The following is a 6,522-nucleotide window of genomic DNA, read 5'->3' as shown; positions in this document are numbered from 1 at the left end:
TTTCCATGCAGACTTGAGCCCCACTCGTCTTCACTGCTTTTCTTTAGATATTGCTCCAGTGCTCTGTTCTCGATGTTGACGCAGTCCTCTATACTTAGTAGTCCACTCCCTCCTTCCTTTCGTGTTATGTATAGTCTGTTCATATTTGCTCTTGGGTGTAGTGCTTTGTGTATTGTCATATGTTTCCTAGTTTTTTCTGGTCTATGCTGCGGAGTTCTGCCTTCATCCATTCCACTATTCCTGCGCTGTATCTGATTACTGGCACTGATCGTGTCCTTCATCTCTGGTGTTGTTTTACATCCCCTCCTTCCATTATTCCCAGGTATTTGTATCTTGTCTCATCTTTGTGTTTGATGTTGCTCCCATCGGTAGCTTTATCCCTTCAGTCCTTGTTACTTTGCCCTTTTGTATGTTGACTAAGGAACATTTTTTCTATTCCAAACTCCATCCTGATGTCTCCAGATTACAGTCTGGAATAGGGTATCTATTTCCTTGATGCTCTTACTATACAGCTTGTCTATGAACATCAGATGGTTGATTCTGTTAGCTCTTTTCTTTACGTTGTACCAGCATCCATCTCTGCAGAATTTTTGTCATAGGAATCAGGGCTACTACGAAGAGTAGTGGGGACAGTGAGTCGCCCCCTGGAAGATCCCTCTCCTGATATTAACCTCTGCAAGTCTTATTCTAGAGCTTGTAAGTATTGTATTCCAGTTGCGCATTGTATTTTTCAGGAAGCTGATGGTGTTTTCCTCTGCCCCATATATTTTCAGGCATTCTATTAGCCTTGTGTGTGGTATCATGTCGAAGGCTTTCTTGGTTGGTTTTCCTTCTCCTACTTTTCTTCACTACCATTTTGTCTATCATGAGCTGGTCTTTTGTGCCCCTACACTTCCTTCTGTAGCCTTTCTGTTGGTGTTGGATGGTGTTTGTCTCATCTAGGTAGTTGTATACCCTTTCACTGATGATACCTGTTAGTAACTCTGTCTTTTTGTACTAAGAATGTTCTTCCTGTGGTCATCCATTATTATTATTATTATTATCATTATTATTATTATTATTATTATTATTATTATTATTATTATTATTATTATTATTATTATTATTATTATTATTATTATTCAGAAGATGAATTCTATATATATGGAATAAGCCACAGGGGGCCGGGATTGGATTGAAATTCAAGCTTCCAAAGAATTTTATGTTCATTTGAAAGAAGGTAAAAGGAGATACAGAAAGAAGCGATCAAATATTAGAAAAGAAAAAAATTATGAAATAATTAATAAATGAACAGATAAAAATGTAAGTAAAATAAAAGAAGAATTGTTTTAGGGTAGGACTACACTGCATTTTTAATATACAATATAATTGTATATTTAATTTTTCCTGGTACCCGTCACCCACGACTATTTTACGACGACTAAAAACAGGTCAAGCATCGGGAAAGTTCTACTTGAAAAGTGATTCGGCAAAGTGAAAATAAGATTCAGATGGATTAGTGATTTCCAGCTTAGTTACACAAAAGAAAAAAGTATTCTAAGCATCAGATCCAAAGAGGTTCACACGTTCTCTTGAAATATATATTTTTCCATCTGAAGCAGGCTTTCCACGTTAGTTTATTTAGACACAGGATACAAATAACATATTTAATTCTAATAATGTAGAGTCTATAAAATCTGATTACTTTTTAAGCTGTTTCAAAATCATACTACGTCTCTTATTCATCTGTTTTTCGTTTACAAATTGAAATGATTCTCAGCTCTGAAAATAAAAGATTTCATCATCAATTAAAATCTCGCTTTCCTCTTCAACCTTTAGAAAACGTCATACCCACTTTTTATCTTTGATCTCTTAATGCCTTCAATTTCCCCGAAGTCTCAGTTTGCTTTGCACGTCTCTAAACTTTCTGCTTACCTTTATATTCTGATGCTCCTGAAATAAGCAAGTGACTTCTCTTTCTGAACAATACAAGGGCAACAGGTTCCCGTAACGTACATATATAATTCATAATTCCGAAGGAATTCTGTTACTTTATAGCAACTTTTTTTTAAGGTTTCTCCAATTGCAAGCTTTTGAAAATTTATGAATTTATGCATCTTTTTGGAGACATTCACTTGCTTCCCTGGTTCAAATGAACTTTGCTTCACATTGATATCAGTTGCCGTTCATTTGCATAATGTTCTATTATGTGTAAAGTGGAAGCAGCCACTGAATCTGGAATTCCTAGTTTCTTAAATATTTTACCCCCACTAGTGTTTCAGTTAATCACTCTTACTGTTGTATAACCGATAAGGATACTTGCATCTTGGCCATGTTTCAGCATTCTCTCCTCAGTACTTGACAGAATCTTTCAACATTACATATGCTGTCACCATGGGTCCAGAGCAGTAAACATCATGTTCATGAACAACTATTTTTTTTAGGTCCTTATTTTGGTTCAGATAACATATCTTATGTTTTTATCTCCAATAGAAGTAGCATCTTAGACGGCAAAGCAGACTCAGTGACTCCCTTCAACCTTCCCCCTTTCCTATCCATATTTATTCCTCCATGGTTTCTCCGGTCTTCTGTTAGTTACCTTCCAATGTTCTAATTCATCATCATTACTCTATTTTCCTGTACTCTTAAATTAGACAGAAATTTTGAACAGTGGGCACAAACTGCTAAAAATATTTATTACTGTATTTTCCAATTTCGTCTTCTTTATGCCGTTTCATTTCAAATTCCTTTTTAAAAGTTTTTGAAATTCATTTCTTGGCGAAAGGTTCCATATTGTTATGCTTATATCATAAACACTGTGCGTCATATCTCGGTAATGCAAATCCTCCTCATTCTGGATGATTGACCTTACCAGGTCTTCTTCAATTTAGGATCAAATAATAATCTTACGCTGGGTATTTCTTAGGTTTCTTTGTTGGAAGGATTATTTAGTGAACCTGTTTAGTTCCATATTTTTTTTCTTATGAATAGTCCATTCTCTACTTTTTATTCCACTTAATAAGCTAAGACACCATTACCTGTAACGGAAATTTTCTTAAATTTCTGATACGATGTTTGCATTTGACTGAGTCCTCTGCTCACCGGTTTCATAGTTCTTCAACTCCATATATTTTTTGAAGCCTTCTGTTTCTCTTGTTTTCCCGTATTCCCTTCATCTTCTCTCTTTCACCTCTCCTCCTAAAGAGATAAAAAGACCGGAGATTGGTCTCTGATTGCTAATCTTTAATATATGTCTCTCGTTTGGGCTTCCCATTCCTTCCATTTCTTTCCCCTCTTCCATAGTTGGCTAATTAACGACATTTTGATGTCTGTCCAATCATTTTATACATAAGAATTTAGAAAATTCATTTTCATTCGATCTATTTCACCTTTAATAAAAACTTACGTTTTTCGTCATGTAATTCAGCTGCAGACATGGTGACTCCATGTTCTTGTTTCAAATTTACCGCTGTCAATATTCCTTGTTACTATTTACAGTAAAACTGGCAATTGCCCTTTTTAGAAGTCTGTAAAAGGAAACTGATGAAAGGCCTATTCGTCTGTTTGTCCGCACTTTTTCTGTTCGCCCTCAGATCTTAAATACTACTGAAGCGAGAGGACTACAAATTGGTGGGTTGATCCTCCACCCTCCAATCATCAAACACACTTATGCAGCCCTCTAGACTTAGTAGTTCTGATTTTGTTTAAGGTTAAATTAGCCAGGATCGTGCGTCTGGCACTGCAATAGGTGCCAATAACACAGGGCTGGGGGTGAAAGTTTCATGGGCCGGGGCTGAGAGTTTCGTACAACTTTATACGTCGTACAGAAAACGTGATTGTTTCTTTGTCGCAATTTTAAATTTTTGATTTCTATTTTTTTACTTTTTTTTAGCCTTAATACTAATAGTTTATGTTCCGGAATTGTCTATGAATTCTTTCTTACATGTTTTTGGAATCCCTTGGAGTTAAACTGATTTGTATTTAATCTTTTTCTTTTCCTTTTTAACAAATTTTATCTTCGTCACTGACCTTTGACATAAGGATGACAGAGACCCTTAAATCTAGTCATCAATCGCTGGACTTACTTTCAACAGAAGTTTCTTTTTCCCCTCAGTGAGTGTCATTTATACTTTTTATTTTTTCAAGTTATCTCCAACTACAGGTTTTGAAAATCTTATTTCATCTCTCTGTTTTTCTTTATTATTTTTCGCTGGATTTAATTTCTCAGATTTTATATTTTTCTTTTAAAATAAAAATTTTGATAGTGGGCAACGAATTTTATTCTATTCAGAAACGATGCGGCTCGTAAAAGAAAATAGTAAAAAATTTCAGAAATGGCATCATTTGAATTGCTGTTAATTAACTCTGATCTTTTCTGGTTCTTAATCAAATGGGGCTCAGGAGAGAATTATTAATGACGTAAGAGGGAACCGTCGTGATTACTGTGGGCGGTTAATAAAGCTTAATTCTTGGAAATATCATTCAAGGTCCAATGACCTGACTGAATTAATATCAAATGGAATAATGTGGACGAATAAAATTAAGAAAAACAAAAATATTTAACAAATCTGCGTCAGTTTTGATAATGACCGAAAGAAATGATAAGCAGGTTGATCCAAGGTTGAATGACATAATCTTTTCTCTTCAACTCATTAATAGGATCAATATGGCAGATATAACTGGCTGAAGATTAACAAATGACAAATAAACTAACTGGTTCCCGCAAACTGGTGTTACATAACTACATTACATATTAAGTTTCCTGAAAAATCAATTCATTCTGGATATTTTTTGGAGATACTCCCAAATTATAAAGTAAAGCTGGTGAACATTCGTAAAATCTAATAATAACGATAATTGATATCTTTCGGAAAGAGACACCTCTTTTGGACAATGTACCCCATACCAGCGACCAACAGGAAATTAATTTGGGAACTTCCTAGATAGTGACGACCACGGTTTTTAACCCGGTATGTATCCACCATCGCGCGTGTTGAGCACAAGCCCGTTGGGGATGAATGTGAAAACATAAATAAAAGACTGTAATTATCATAAAGATAATAACACCAAGAAAATATGAGTCTTAGATAAGGACTCCCCAAAACTTTGTTCGGGTCACTATCTAGGAAAGGTCCTTAATTTGGTAATCTGTTATCCAAATACAAGAGCTAAAGAGTTAATCACAAATATTAACCCTCCCCGTCCTTAACAGGACTCTCTCAATACATACAACGTCGTCTACAAATACAAATACAGTGTCCACGACTATCTAACTCTAATATTGGAATGATGATGATCCGTCTGGCGAAGAGGATCTCCTGCCGCGCTGAAGGAGAGGGGCATCAGGCGCAAAACCCCTATCACTCGGGACGCCATTTATCTACAACAGGGATGGCAAGACTTTTGGACTCCGAGATCTACTCTAAAGGCTGAAAACTCTTTTGTGATCTACCATACTACATAATCGCATACTATTACGTGGGGTAAAAAAAATTCAAACAGCGCCATAGTACGATAAAACATGTGTACAATTGCCTCACTTAGTATATATATATATATATATATATATATATATATATATATATATATATATATATATATATATAACATGAGTACAATGCCTAACTTATATATGTATATAATATATACTATATATACGTATATATATATATATATATATATATATATATATATATATATATATAATATATATATATGTGCTGGTGTTTTTGTTTGTTTATATAGGATTGTGGGGAAACGGCGATCGACCAAACATCAAGATAAGTGGCAGTGGCCCCATTAAGGATGTTATAAGCACATAATATACCGAAGGAGATACCATACCTAAATTCAACGCAGGTAACTTTTCTCCTTCCCACCATTATACGCCGTCTTACCTGCAAATCACGTAACCCGCCTCTCCGACAAGGACAACATATTTGTAAAGAGAACTAGATATCTTACGAGTAAAGAAATTCGGCGATACAAACATTGCTACACTTCGCGACGGCCGAGAAACCGACCGTAATTTTGGGCAAAGAAATTCGCGGGCTGCGCTATGAGCGGGAAGGAGCCCGTGCTGGTATGAGCAAGGGCCAAACAGAACGCTACCCCCTGCAAAGGACCAACGTCTTCCAAATGGATCTCGCCCTGAGCTGTATTTTTGTACCTACTGATTTCTTTATCAAAGGGCTCCTCATAGTACTTGTATCCCGATGATGAAGAAACGAATATTGGTCAGTTACAGACCGAAGTAACAGAGAAATAATACTTATTCTTAAGACTGAAAATATTTCCCACAAATCAAAACTCGGTCAATGCAGCGATCTTTTTTAACACACAAAGCGTACGGATATCTTTTAAAGAAAATCAGTTTTCTCGACAAAGCCAAAATTAAAAAAGATAAAATTCCTCGATACGGGAAATACCAACATGGTCATTCAACTGATATGTTTTTTGAGTAATGGCAAAGTTGTAGCCTTCACTGGAACAAAAGTCAAAGGAACCTTGTATATCCATCAATTTAACTTTTTTTTTTTTATT

This window comes from Macrobrachium nipponense, chromosome 22, assembly GCF_015104395.2.
Source record: "Macrobrachium nipponense isolate FS-2020 chromosome 22, ASM1510439v2, whole genome shotgun sequence".
Taxonomy (NCBI): Eukaryota; Metazoa; Arthropoda; class Malacostraca; order Decapoda; family Palaemonidae; genus Macrobrachium; species Macrobrachium nipponense.
This window is presented reverse-complemented; position numbering follows the sequence as displayed.